Source organism: Giraffa tippelskirchi, chromosome 1 (assembly GCF_054371585.1).
Source record: "Giraffa tippelskirchi isolate mGirTip1 chromosome 1, T2T-mGirTip1v1.2.pri, whole genome shotgun sequence".
NCBI classification, from domain to species: Eukaryota; Metazoa; Chordata; class Mammalia; order Artiodactyla; family Giraffidae; genus Giraffa; species Giraffa tippelskirchi.
In genome coordinates this window covers 164,461,317-164,476,559 of record NC_137275.1, presented here as the reverse complement: position 1 = coordinate 164,476,559, position 15,243 = coordinate 164,461,317, and the positions used below count along the sequence as shown (strand labels likewise).

The window sequence follows — 15,243 nt, the reverse complement described above, 5'->3', positions numbered from 1 at the left end:
CGCGACAGGCATCGAAAGGCTGTAGAGTCCCTCACGCCCACCAGCCCTTGGGCTGGGGCACTTCAGAGGCTGCGCGTGGAGGACGCCGCCCGGCTGCTTCTTGCTCGCGCGCGGCGCGTGCGCGCGGGTGGGCGTGGGAGGCAAGGGCGCTTCTAGCTCGCGGCGTGCGCGCGCGCTCCCCCCGGCGCCCTCCCTCGCCAGCCGGCCGGCTCGGCCCCGGCGCGCGTCACGAGGGGCGGGCAGGCGGGAGGGTGGGGAGAAGGGGGTGGGGCCGCAGGACTGGAGGGGCCTGAGCGGCTGCTGCGAAGCCCCAGCCAGAGCTGGGCGAGGGCGGCTGCGGTCGCGGCGGCGGCGGCGGCGGCGGGAGAAGATGGTGGCGCTGGAGGTAGGAGCGGCTGGAGAGGAGCTTTATTCCCAGACTTGGCACCAACGCTGTCGTTAGCTTCGCCTGCTCCTGCGGGCCCGCGGACCCAGCTGTCAGGCAAGGTACCACCTCGAGGGAGGGTTGGGTGAATGGGGTGTCCCCGGCGCTGATGCTGCCCCCGACGGGGCCCCCGTCCTCGCCGAAGGGCGCCCCCGGGCGCCTGCAAGGAACAATAGTGCGGATGAGAGGGGACAGCCGGCGACATCCAGGGAGGCAGTGCCTAGAGCCATCGAGCTAACGGGGCGGGGGAAGGGGGCGTTGAGGATACGGACGCCTGGTGTCCTGTGCGCGCTGACATGCCGTGCTTTCGGGGTAGCGGTGAGTCTGATGACAGTCATGGCAGTGTGTGTGTGTGTGTGTGTGTGTGTGTGTGTGTGTAAAAGGTAGTGTCGAAGGGATGGGGGTGGCGGACCAAAGGTGTTGGGGGATGACATTTCCAGGAATCCCCGCTAGGATCCCTCAGCTCTCGGCTGACTCTCCGGGTGAAAGAGTGTGGTGATGACAACGGTGAAGTGAGCAGGATGCACTTGGTGTGTGAGTGTGGAGGGAGGCAGGGGCGTGGGTGCGGATTTGTAAAATCCCATGTGTGTGAGTCTATGTGTGTATGTGTGTGTGTGTACTCGTGTGACTGCAAACTGCTCTCCAAACCCAGAGATCTGCGGGTGCCCTGACTTGCTGTCACCCGCTGACTGTGGGACAGTGTTATTTCTTCCCTGGAACTCTGTTCACAGTCTCTGTTCTGCTCCTGCCTGGGGACGGCCGGCTGTAGGGGTTCTCACTTCCCTTCGTTTCCCCCCATTTCCCCTTTTTTTTCACATGTCATTTGAGATGGGGATGTGGAAGTGTGCATGTGGCTTTGGGCACATGGCAGGGAAACAGTATAATGGTTACCGTTCCTGGGCTTGCTGGCATTCAGGTTTTGAAGGGAGCTTCCATCCTGTGACACTTCTTTCGTCAGCTCCTAGTCTGTAAGGGTCTTAGATGCCCTGACTCTGCAGTTTCTATTGTTTTTCTCTTGTCTGACCTGAAGGAGAAGGGTCTTTAATGGTCACATCCTTCTCTCTGACCCCACAACTTTGAATGTCAACTAAACCGTCTCCGTCCACATTTAAACACTGGAAATCTTATGGTTGAAGAATATGGTCTTTATGTTGGATCTTGTCGAATGAACTCTGAAGGTGTGTATGAGAGATGAGGGGGTAGTATTTTAAAAGAAAAAAAAGATCATTGAGAAATTGGTCCCCCGCCCACCCCTTGGTCAGCATCACAAGCAGGGCGTTTTCCTTAGGAAAAGGGATACTTTATTTCTAATGCCAGTGGCATCCACTCTTCCAGCTTTCACAATGGCTAGGTGGTACCATGTATTATTGAGGAACTGAAATACCCCAAGGTTCACAGTGATGGGGTCCCAGGTTAGTGAGTCTGCTTTCCTAGCCAATGTAGCCTACAAGTAGAAAATTTGGAAAATGTCAGGCTGGCAATAAGTCACCCAGAGGGAGCCAGGACACGGAATTGCATCCAGGGTCTATAGCTGTTTAATTGTCTCTGCGTGATAAAGATCCGCTTATGTGGGGTTGGGTAGAGCGAGACAGGAAGGGAGATATTGTATTCATATGTGCATCCACTGCAGTTTGACTCCCCAGCTCCTGTTTTTCTCTTGCAGTATTTATAAGAATGATGCACCTTTACACTTTATATCTTGATACTTCTTTATTAAAATGTTGTGGAACTGGATAAACCTGCTTAGAACATATTTGAATCATAACACCTTAAATTCTACTGCATTGCTGTCAGAATCCAAACTGGCTGCCCCAGTCCTCTTGAAAAGCCTATAGCAGTCATAGCTGCACAAGTAAGTATACAACATGTTGGCATCAGATGTTTCTTTCTCTTTTAAAAAATTTTTGTTTTGTTTTGCTGAGGTTGCATTGAAAATAATAGAACCAGGACTGTCCACATATGCTTTTTGTCTTCCCATTTGTCTTCTCTTAATTAATGATGATCTGTAGACCAGGTTTTCTTGGAGCTGTGAACATTAAAATAAATTTCCTCATGTCCTTCAAGTCAAGCCTTCTAAAATTTTAATGTGAGGTTGTTGGATCTCATCCAAAGTTTTATGATAGATTTATAAAAATGAATTTGGAATCTTAGTTCTTAACTCTCTTATTAGTTCTGCCAATTTCTTTCTGAGAAAAATACTTTGGAACATAAAAGGCATTCTAAGAGGTTTTTGCTATTTTTTTAAGGAAAAGTTTACATGTGCAAGTAAAACCCAGAGATATAAATGTCTTACCATAAAGTTTAAGAATATTAGGAATTATCAAGGTAAATAAACTGTTTAGAAAAAGAATAATTACACAACAGGACAATTGATGACTCAGGAATTAGTGATTTCCTTTCTAACCTGTGATAATTTTTAAAATGCAATGCCTGGCTTTCTAATGATTGCACTATTAAGGTTAATGATACAGCTTGAATCCTGTAATTCAGTCTGTAAACAGTTGTACCTTTTGCTGTAGCCTGAAGCAAGTCATTTGTTTTGCATGGATGCGTTTTCTTTCTTAAAGGAGCATTAATTCTTTTCTTTTCCATTATTGGGTCTCTTAAAGAAGTTTGTTTTTTAGAAGATTTGGGAATAAAAGACATCTGAAAATTGACCTGTGGGGACAAAAGGAATAAACTGTGGTACCGTGGCTAAGGTTGGACTTACATCCTATAAAGAAAAAGTAATTGTTGTTAAAATTAAGAGACTTTCAAGCACTAAAATCCAGAGTTAACCCTTTAGGTTACAATCATTAATTTACAAATACTTATTAGTTACCTACAACATCTTAGGCAGTGTATACCTTTGGATAGAGTTTGGGAAATGTTATGACGGCTGGAGATTTGAAAAATAAGGAGACCTAGATCCTGCCCAGAGGAAGTTCATGGTCAGGAAGGAGAGACAGGTCATGCATGTAAGAATGGTGGAAAGTGGTGAAGTGCTGAAAAAGCTATATGCCTGCAGAGCTGTAGGAGTTCATGTGATACAACAATGACTTCAAAAGGAATAATCAAGAAAGATTTGGAAGAATGAGCTTTTGGGCTGAGATTTACGTAGGTGGGTTTTGGGCTGACAGGGAAGGAAGGGCATATTTGGGGGAGGAACAGCATAGCAAAGGCCTGGTGGTGGGAAGTGTATGCCCATTCAGGGAACAGAATGATGTGCTTAAAATTCTTTCTTAATTAAACTAGGGGAAAAAAAAGAATGGCTTGTGCTGGAGCATAGGAGATGCCGAGAGATGAAGTGAGAGATAAGAAAGAGACAGTCATTCAAGGCTGTGGAGCAACTTTTATGTGGATTTTATTCAGTTACTGCCAGGGAGCCTTGGAAGGTTTTTGAGGAGGAAGGTTGACAGAACGATAACTGTGCTTCACGGTGACAGTCTTGAATTGTATTGGATGTAATGAAATGAGGCAAGAACGGCAGTAGGGAGACAAGATAAGCTCTGTTGTTAAATTAAGGGTCAGAGGAAATGAGAGAGGGGGAGTGAAAGGAGAGAGCAAACTCGAGAGACAGGGTACAAGAATAATCTGAACACTGATCAGGGAGATCAAAGGTCATTGTCAGGCTCAGCTGTGAGAATGATTGGGTCATTGTCAAGAAAGCTTCAGAGGAGGATGAGGAAGAGGGGATATAAAGAAGTTTCATTTTGAGCCTGACAGGTTTGTCCAAATGAAGGGACTCCAGTACAGGTATAGGTTTTGGAGAGAGGTTAGAGCGATAAAGAGATTTTTAAGTCATTTATTTAGGAGCAGTTTTAATGTCTCAGGGGGGCTTCCCTGGTGGCTCAGAGGTTAAAATGTCTGTCTGCAATGCGGGAGACCTGGTCTGGATCCCTGGGTCGGGAAGATCCCCTGGAGAAGGAAATGGCAGCCCACTCCAGTACTCTTGCCTGGAGAGTCCCATGGACAGAGGAGCCTGGTAGGCTACAGTCCACGGGGTTGCAAAGAGTCGGGCACGACTGAGCGACTTCACGCACTCACTTAATGTCTCAGGAATGACCGGTAAAGAGAGTGGAGCTGCTGCTGCTGCTAAGTCGCTTCAGTCGCGTCCGACTCTGTGCGACCCCATAGACGGCAGCCCACCAGGCTCCGCCGTCCCTGGGATTCTCCAGGCAAGAATACTGGAGTGGGTTGCCATTTCCTTCTCCAGTGCATGAAAGGGAATAGTGAAAGCGAAGTCGCTCAGTCGTGTCCGACTCTTAGCGACCCCATGGACTGCAGCCTACCAGGCTCCTCCATCCATGGGATTTTCCAGGCAAGAGTACTGGAGTGGGGTGCCATTGCCTTCTCCAAAAGAGAGTGGAGCAAGAAGAGGCAAAGGCTAAGGGTAGGATCCTTGGAGGACCTCTGGGTTGTAGGGGAAAGGAGAAAAAAGAGGTTATGAGCATTAAACAAGGGGCGGTTGGAGGAATGCGGTGGCAGTAGTGTGGTGCCCTGGAAGCTGGGGAAGGTGAGGGAGTACCACCCTTCCTACCTCATGCCCCAAGGGGGTGGAGGTGCGGGAAGGAAGAGCCGTTGGTTTGACTTGTTTTTTCCTTGATTATCCTGAGGCAGGTGGAAGTGCATTGAGGCTGTGAGGGATTGAATAGGGGAGGGTGATGCACATGGAAAGCAGCAAGGACAGACTTCGTTTTTAATAAGTAGGATGAAGGAGAGAGAGAGAGAGTTTGCTACATCAAAGGTAGGGCATGGTATAGGGAAAGAAATGTCTTAGTATAGGGACACCTGAGCCTACTTTATAAGTGGAGGAGAAGAAACCAGTGAAGGATAGAGAGAGATCGAAAATGTAAGGGAGAGGCTAAACTGATGGGAAAATAATCTTTAAGATAGGACTCTTCAAAGGAAGGGCTCTTTTGAGACAGAAGCATGGGAAGTTTGAGACGAAAAGAAAGGAATTTGGCCATGGTCTTCTAAGTCAAGTCAGAGAGCTGGGCAGGGTTGAGGCCATGGGTAGAATAATAAAGACTTGGACCAAGTGTCGTGGGAATGAGGTGGTGAGGTAGTTAGGGGTAAATAAAAGATTATCACCTGACTGTGAGGGCCTCCTGTGTCTGGAGAGCATAAATTTGTGGTAGAACCAATTAGTCCTATATAATTAAAGTTTGACAACCACTTATATAATTTTTGTTATTAAAGTTAGTAACATTAAATGTTGTTAAATACAGTAGTTCCTCCTTCCCGTAAACTCAATGAAAAGAGAAAAATGTTTGCCTTTAAAATTAGCTGAATAAAAGACCCCACCTGAAGTATTTCCTGTGAAGATTTTCTCTCAAGGATTTCTGACTTCAGTAAGTAATGGAGGAAAATATAATTGTTTTTGAAAAGATGAGCTTCCCCTATCTGCAATGCCAACATATGGCAAAAGAAAAATCAAATATAGCTCTTCACCCAACACCATGCCTATTGTAAGTGCTCAGTAATTTTTTTACGTGAATAAATTAATATTTTAGTAAAGATATGTATAGTATCTAAGATCTAAAATTTCAGGATTTCTTTCCTATTTGTATCATGGACATTGAATAAGTTGCATTCCATGGCCTGTTCAAATTCATGACAGCATTAAAACTTTTATTTATTCATACCTGCTACATACATTGAAGCTTTACAAAATTTGTTTTCACAAAATAATTCTGTATGCTTTAGACCCTCAAAGGGAGTCTACAGGGTCATGTGTGATTCCAGACCAATTTATAGAAATCTGACTGTGGTGAGTGGCGATTTTGAGGTTCTAATGTTGAAATCATTTATTCATTCCTTCAACAAATGTTTTCTGAGCGTCTTCTCTCTGCCACTCAGTATTCTTGGTGCAAAGGATAGAACGGGGGCAAGAAGGTCCCTACGACCACCGACCTTTTAGAGGAAGAGATTGAAAAATAAATAAGCACATATATTTCAGGTGGCAGTAAATGCTATGAAGAAGAAAGCAAGGAAGGAATAGAGTGTGGAGTGTAGGGGTGGCTGTTACTTTATACTGGGTGGTCAGGAAATGCCTTGAGCTCAGAGCTTAAAGCGTTGAAATAGTGAGCCATGCAAGTATTTGGTTGACCAAAAAGTTCATTTGAATTTTTCTGACTGATGGGGCAGTAAGACCCGAACAAACTTTTTGGCCAACCCAATATATGAGGGCAGGGCCTTCTAGGTAGAGAATGTCAAACGGCCTGAGACAGGAACATGCTTGGCACAGTCAAGTAAACCTTGCTGGTTTCCTTGCTTCACCTGGCCATATAGTGTCACACATATACATGGAGTAGTCACGTAGGGACCCTGCAATGTTATGCTTTGCCTTTCAGTATTGAATCAGTCACCTGTAAGGCTATATCACACTACCATGTTCGAACTGACCTGTGGGTGAGTCGGTGCTGGGTTTTTACAAAGAGAATATGTCCTGAATCACACATTTGAGTTAGAGAACTTGGAGAGTGGCTGTGTCTGAGTAGTGCTGAAATACTAGTCAGTTGGAAGTGGTCGCTTTCTTGAAACTGCACATCACTCTTCTCTGGCCTGAACCGTCTTCAGCAATAGGGCTCCTTTTCTTCTATATTTCATATCTCATTCTTAGGTCTAAGGTCTTTGAAACTAGAGCTCTGTTTTGTTCATCTGGGCATAGAAAACCCTACAACCCATAAAAAACTCTTTGCCTTAGTAAGGGATCATCAAATACTCATTGCAAGGAATGGATGAGACATTTCAGGTATAAAGAATGGGGCTAAAGCTCTTTGACCTTGATCCCTGCAGACAGCTGTTTTTAAAAGGAGACAAAATTTCCCCTTGGTGCTAAGTAGTTTATGCACTCATGGCCTGAGATGAGGACTTGGGTACAAATAGTCTGTTTGGGAGGTGATCTCAAGAAGCACAAATGAGGAATGGGAAAAAATGAGGCAGAGAAAGAAGGAAAACAGGGAAGTAAGAAAAGAGGCAAGTTAGTGAGCAGATTACATTGTGGGCAGTGGAGGCGCTGTTCTTTATGATTGTCTACCAAGCAGTGGGAAAGGTGGGAATTTTATCCCCCATTTAATCCTGGGGGCATCAAATCCCAAGCACTTTAATGCTGCAAACTTTGTAGGCAGTGGAGAAAGCCCTTGTGGGTAGCTAAGCAGAGAGGCTGAGAGGGTGGAGGTAGGAAGCCGTCAGTGTGTGGGGAGCTGTCCATCAGAGCCACCCGTGACCTCACAGGTGGGCTAAAAAGAGGCGTGGGGGCAGTGCAACAACAACTTCTTATGCACATTGGCACAGGGATAGCACAGGGAATTTTTAATAGTAAGAATTTGTGGGATAGCAGTTACTGCTATTTTATTTTAGGGGTTTTAATATATTGCATCAGCTTCCTACTGTTCAAGTTTACTCACAAGCCAACTGTTGACAATCCTCAGTTATCTGGGATGCACATTACCATGTATGCCCATGTATAAGGTACCCTGGACTATAAGGTAGTCCCCAGTTTTCCAGCGAGGTAGTTTTTAAAAAGTCTTTACATCAGCTTGAATATGCACATTGTAGTGATATAGGTAAAGGCTATTTTTTATACTTAATAAATAATGTTTTATTGTTATACTTAATTTACTATAAATGTTTATACTATATTTAATAATAATCTATATTTATTAATTTACTTGCATATATTTTAAATCAACTTATATAAAATTAGTCATTTTAAAATATGACATTCTTCTGCATTCACATTTTACAAAATCATTTATTCAAATGTTTCACGCGCTGCTTTGACCAGCATCTTTTTCATCATTAAACACCACTTTTGGCATACTCACATCTATCTAACTTGTATGTCATAGAGTACTTTTGAATTTGCATGTGATGCTGCCTTCCATGTGATGCCGCCCTTAATTCTAAGCCCTGTGTGCCTATTCACACAGCGTAAAAACAGTTGTTTTTTTGCTGTCTTCCTATAGGTATATGGGGCTTCCCTGATAGCTCAGGTGGTAAAGAATCCACCTGCAGTGCAGGACACCCTGGTTCGATTCCTGGGTTGGGAAGATCTGCTGGAGAAGGGATAGGCTACCAACTCCAGTATTCTTGGGCTGGGCTTCCCTGGTGGTTGAGACGGTAAAATCGTCTGCTTGCAATGCTGGAGACTGGGGTTCAACCCTTGGGTTAGAAAGATCCCCTGGAGAAGGAAATGGCAACCCACTCCAGTATTCTTGCCTGGGAAATTCCATGGACGGAGGGTCCCCGGGATCACAAAGAGTTGGACACGACTGAGCGACTTCACTCACTTTCTATAGGTATATATTCATGCCCTCCACAACCCAGCACTTCTGCATGATTTGTATAAAGTCATCCAATACAGGCAATTGTGAAGGAGTATATACTTAAATTGGTGTTAAAATCTTGACTCCCTTCATTCATTCACCTATTCTATTTCAATCCTATGACCTCTATAGTCATCCCTATCTAGTTTTGACTGTAGTTGTTTCTGGCTGTCTTCAAACAGTTCTCAGGTGACCTATGAAACCTACATCTCCTTTTCATAAAACCTTCAGTCTTACCAAATAAATTTTTTGACATGGCTTTTCCCTTTAAAATCAGTGGCCATCACATCCATCATTAATAAATTGCTTGATTTTAGTTCCTGTTATCTTGGAGATAATAGGTTTTTTGGCATTCAGAAGAGACTAACTGAGAGAATGGCTCTTAGTAAGGGAGACTTTATATGGAGTTAAACAAAAGATGACTTTCTCTTTTCTGAAATCTCATTTTTTGGGGGGGATTGGGAATCTCATTTTGTATATGCCATGTCATCATCGGAGGTTGTTGAGGTGTGGTGATCCTTGCCTAGTAAGTTTCCTCTCCAACCTTCTCCTCTTCTGCTCCATGGTGGATTAATTAGTGTGAAAAATACGGTAATGATTTCATCTCACTGGGCAAGCGATTAACCGTTGTTCTGAACAATGTGACCATGTACGTTTCTGACTTTTGATAAATTTTGTATCTCACGTTCAATTCCGTATTGATTGACAGATACACTTTATTTTAGAGAAGAGGTGTACTTGACAAGATGTGCATAAATCCTTTTTCTTGTAAATGGTAGCATATCTTAAATTCAGAGGAAGAGCTTTTCATTGAAAGAAATTCCTCTTATCAGCAATAATTACCCTCTTATGTGGCTAGTCAATGAATTAGGATTTTTATACTGGACTTACTATGTGGATCACACTCTATTTCAGTGCCTTTAAATTTGTTCGACCAAGACCCCTCGTGAGAATATAGTTTATATCATAGCATAGCAATATAGATGAGTGTATAGATGTGTGTATAAACACACACACACACACACACACACACACACACACATAAACATATCACTGAAACAAAAATTTCACTTGACAATACTGGTCCTTTATTATGTGTGAAGCACTTGAGTATTTGCTGTTCTATTCCATTCTATTCTATATGATTGTCAATTCACTAAACTTATTTCAGTTCTAATGGTTCCTGACATGCAATTGAAGAAACACTGTTCTATTGCATTACATCCATCAGAAGAGTGCTTGTTTCCTTATAGCATGAAATAATTTCACATCAGAGGATTTTAAAAATTTGTTTCAAATTATTAACATATCTGTATATTTGGTAGTATGAGTGTAGGAGGTCACAAGAATACTAAAGGGAAATTTATTTTTGAGTAGATGTTTTATTTCCAAAAGAAGAAACTATTAGTGTGGAAAGTGGAGTCAGACAAGTGGATTGGTTCTTAGGTCTAGTGGCTTCCCGAGCTGTGTGAACCGTCCCCAGCTCCTGGGTCCTGACTGCATGGCTGCACTGGCCGGCGTTCCCAGTCTGGCTCATCTCTCTTCACAGTTCTTTCCTGCCCCCTCCTTTCCTGCTTCTTTCCCAAGCCACCACCCCCAAACCTCAGGAGTGCTAGATATTCAGTTCAATTACTTCCTTCTCAATTTCAACCTAATATATTTCTTCCTAGATGGGAAACTACTTTTTATACCTACTTCTCTTCCAAATAACTTGAAAGTACAGGAACCTTTTTTTCCTGAGCTCATACCTGACATGTGTTGGGGAGGGGGGCAGCGTGGGGAGGGGGTCCTAAAGAAGCGAGAATTTGTTCCACAGGTGGAATGTTTCCATAGTGTTAGGTGGTATGAAAGTCTAATCTAGTCTGGTGTTGAGGTGTGATTACACTCTTTATGGCTCTCCTGTTGTCTAGTAGAAGGACATGTCAGTTCCTATTTTCAAAGCCTAGTAGGAAGGAATAGAGATGCAGACATAGAGAACAGACTTCTGTACATGGGGAGCAGGAAGGGAAGGGGAGTGTGGGACCAACTGAGAGAGTAGCATTGACATATATACACTACCCCATGTAAAATAGATAGCAGGTGGGAAGCTACTGTACAGCACAGGGAGCTCAGCTCAGTGCTCTGTGAAGACCTAGAGCAGTGGATGGGAGAGTGCGGTGGGAGGGAGGCTTAAGAGGGACAGGATGTATGTATACTTACAGCTGATTCACGTTGTTGTATGGCAGAAACTAACACAACATTATGAAGCATTTTTACTGCAATAATGAAGAAAAAAACCTCAATAGATTCCCCATCCAGTAAATGAAAGCAAGTTAACATCATAGCTACAGAGTGCCAGGTGTTGTGCTGAGCACTATACACAGTTAACTCATTTGATTCTCATACTGACCTCACCTACTCTTCATAACCATATCAGGAGAAGACTTAAATTACAGATGGGACTTGAGGCTCTCAGAGGTTCTATCAGTGACTAAAGGACAGGGCAAGAGGGCCTCACCTTGGGTCCAGGGATGGGAGCAGGCCCTGACGGCTCCTGTCCCCTTTGTCCTGGCGCTCAGCAAAAGCCCCCCACCCCACCTGCTCTGCTGGATGCCCTTGTTTGTGATGCCCTGTCCTACTTGGGATGTCTGTGTGTGGGCAGCTGTTGCACAGCATCTCTCCAGTCTCTACCTGCTGTGATGGAAAGGCTCAAGATGGATGGAGTGTGGTGCCGCCATTCATTAGCTGCCAACATTGATCAAGTCTCTCTCGACTGAGCTGAGCCTCAGCTTCCCTAGCAGTGAAAGGAGGGATGATGAAACCTACCCTTCCCTTCTCTTCCCACACGGGGCCACTGCGCTTTCAAGGGCTCTAGGAAAGTAAGGGAGATGTGTCACGCCCCTCATGATGACCTTGGGCAGAAGTGACATCTCCCCACTCTAAGCCAGGGGTCAGCACATTCTTGCTGCAAAGGGCCACATAGTAAAAAGTTTCCACGGGGCCACACAGTCTCTGTCGCCTGTCACAATTTCGCAGCTCTGCTGTGGTGATACAAATGCCGTGGGCAACATGTAAGGCAGCGAGCAGGGCAGTGCTCCAATAAAACTTTATTTCTGGATGCTGAAATTTGAATTTCGTATCACTTTCACTTGTCACAAAATTTTGATTCCTCCCTTGATTTTTTTCCAGCCATCTAAAAATGTAAAACCATTCCCAACTCCCAGGCACTGGGCCAGATATGTTTCCTGGAACTGAGCTCGCTGACTCCTGGTGTAAATGCTCACAGCCCTGGGTACCACTGGTTAGAGAGCAACTGCAGTTCACTTTGAACTGCAGCACTGTGTGCTTACTTTATTCATCCCTCTCTTGTCCTTCCACAATATATACCCATATACCCACCCACTGACCTTTTTCTCATCTTCTTTAGCACTGGGAGAGCTAACAGCGTGTGGATACTCTGCACACACATATATGCATATATAGTATGTGCTGAATACATATTTGTTGAATATATGGTATATATGATAAGAAAATATGTTGCTTTTCTGTGTGTCTTATTTTTCCATCTTTAAAAGGAATTCTGTCTATTCTCTAGTGAACCTTTAGAAATGGTTGAGTTAACATTTTGTAATTAAATTTAAGGGCTTTAGCAATCGTGTTTCCCCCTCCCCCACTATTAACCAAAAAAGGAAAAGAATGTCAGGGAAGAAAGAAGAGAAAAGCAAACAGACAAAACAAAGCCAACATTTCAACATGAAAAGGGCTTATTAGAGAATAACTGAAGTGGCTAAACGTTTAGCTTTGGTCCCTGAGGCTTTCTGTCACTGTCAGAGCTCTGGAGGCTGACGTGCTTTGAGCCTCAGCTGCCAGCAGCCCGGCTTTTTGCTGTGCTTTACCCAAAATTTAACTCAGGGGTCAGAACTCTGCATTAGGCATAAATAAAGATAGAATAATAGAATGTACTGTGTCTTTTCATCTGTATTTTCTCAACACATATCAAGGAGTCACGTCTCTGTAAGAGCAAAGCCTTGAACACAACTCCCATTTTATTTCTTAGTAGGTATATAGGCTCAGGAGTGGAAGCATTAGGAAATATATAAATCTAGAATTTTCTTCTCAAAATGAGATGGACAAAAACTGGATGGTGAAATTACAGTGTGCATGTGTGTTATTTTTCCAAATAGTCTGTTATTCTGTGTTCTGTCATGAAGAAACTATGTATGTGTGTGTATGTATGTGTTTAAGGGGTGAAAAGAAAGGAATGTGCTAGAAAGTTGTAACGAAAATCATTAATAGTCATATCCCTTATTAAAATTTGTTAAGGAAAAGAACAGTTAGGTTAGCTTTCAAATAAGCCCTTATCTTTTTTAGTCTGCCAAAATGTGTTAACCTGGAGAAAAGATCCATGGCTGGTGTAAAAGAAATTATTAAGTGTGCTTTCAGCTTGGTATAAATTGGTACTGCTCTGGTAGATGCTGTCTAGCCTTGAAGACAGAGTGTTAAGCCAGTGTTAGAAGTGCATATTACATTTAAGTTGTGTGAGGTATTCGAAGTCTGCTTGGGGAAGAATGGAGGCTGAGGGGCTCAGGATGTTGTTTGCTATTATGTCTGAGCTGCTCCTGGTGAGACACAACATACCACTTACTGGCAGTGCAAAGACTGATTTCAAAATTGTTCTCAGTGGATGAAGGCACAGGGGTCGGGGTGGGGGGTGGGCAGGCTTACCTGAGAACTGCAAGGTGTGGAGGGGGTGTAATTAACCATCTGTCTACAGTTTCTTGTATGGAATGAGGCTCCCCTTGACGAAGTAAAGAGACTGTACTTATGAAGGTGGATGATTAAGGTTTTGTTCATTATATTATCTGCACAGTGAGTCTTACTTTTTCTTTTCCTGAGTTTGATTTTTTCCTCTCTTACCACCCCCTCCTCCTTCTTTTTTCCCTTCGGGGAATTACAGTGGGCTTGTTTATATCTCGTGGCTTATTTGGATAGCTCCCTTCCATGCCAGAGGTTTTCAGCTAATGTCTGGTCATCATGGATTGTCCATTCATATTAGGGCTGTGACATGGGAGATGGCCAGGCGTCTGTATTAGTTGGCAGGGTTTGTAAAGGTCTTAGGTTGGGGCCCCCAGAGCAGAAACTAAGAAGAGGGTTGGTATGTTCAGGCACTGCTTTATTAAGGAGATGTTCCAGGAAGAGAAGCAGGGTACGGGGTTGGGGAGGGTGTCAGTCAGACAAGGGCATGATCTCAAAGACTTGAGGGTGGGGAAGCTCTGATATGATGTGGTCTCAGGACTGTCCCTACAAGAGTCAGTGGCTTTGGTGGTACATACTGCATACCTGTAAGTCACTGGGTAAGGGTCTTGGGCATTAAGAGGGGCCTGTGGGGAGGGGAATATACATCCTCAGGTATTTCTGGTTCTCTATATGAAAAGGCAAAGCTGGTCAATGAGTCGTGGATGCTAGCTATTGACCGGGTGAGGATTTGGATGTGATACCAACATTGTCCACCACCAGACCAGTAGCTGCTCTTTACAGTGGTCAACCAAGGAGCCAGTTCAGCGCTTCCCTGGGAATCCCCATATGCCACTCTTTTTCCTGAGAAGTGGCTGCTGGTTTCTGGTGATATGTGTGTGTTACATGGAGCAGAGGTGTGGGATCCAACTGTCTGGTTACAGGGGATCGCCTGTTTCCAGAGCCTTCTATACCTCCATCCCTTGCCAGGATTGTGTGCCTGGCCAGGGATTCTACAGTCCAGTCACTTTCAAAGAAATGTGTTAAAAATCTCTTGTTTGTGGCTATTCTCTCTGTTTCTCTTAATAAAAATGTATGTGGTCAAGTTGCCACCTTTAACCAGAGCTACTCAAAATAAAAGCTAAAGCAGAATTGTGGACTGAAAAAGTGTATCTGTTTTCTCAGTGGATCTATTTTCTCTTCCCCATTGGAATACAATCCTGCACAGGTCCTTTAGATTTCCCTCTCTTGAGTGGTGAAAAGTCAAAACCAGTCTATTAATCACATAATACCGTCCAGTGTAATAATAAAAATTCCAAACTCCTGGCTCGTTCCTGACTTTTAAAAATTGCAGTGGAACCTGAACACAGTACAGAAATCTCAAGTGTGCAGTTTGTTGAATTTTTGTGTATCTGAAAACCCATATAATTAGCACCTAGATGAGATACAGAACACATCCTGCCCCTCCTCCACTTCCCCCAAGCTCCTTCATGGCCCTTTCTAGTTAATATCACCTGCAGCCCAAAGGTAACCACTGCTCTGTCTGACCTCTATCACCATGGAGTATTTTACTTGCTTTTAACTTCATACACATGGAATCCTTGAGTATGTAACCTTTTGTGTCTGACTTTTTTGTTCAATATTTTTTAGAGATTCATCCATGTTGTTGTATGTATCAGTAGTTCATTCCTTTCTGTTGTGGTTTGATAATCCATTGTGTGGGGTTTCCCCAGTTATTCAGCAGTAAAGAATCCTCCTGCAGTATGGGAGATGCAGTTCGATCCCTGGGTTGCA

General features: G+C 43.8%; 1 protein-coding gene across 1 annotated transcript in view; it reads left to right on the top strand.

The window, feature by feature from the left end:
- The first annotated feature begins 250 nt into the window (after positions 1–250).
- The window catches only part of APBA1 (amyloid beta precursor protein binding family A member 1), a 233,717-nt gene continuing 218,724 nt past the window's right edge, over positions 251–15,243 (top strand). The window contains exon 1 of the mRNA XM_081504354.1: positions 251–486. The gene's annotated coding sequence lies outside the window, so the exon portion shown is untranslated. The remainder of the gene's footprint in view (positions 487–15,243) is intronic.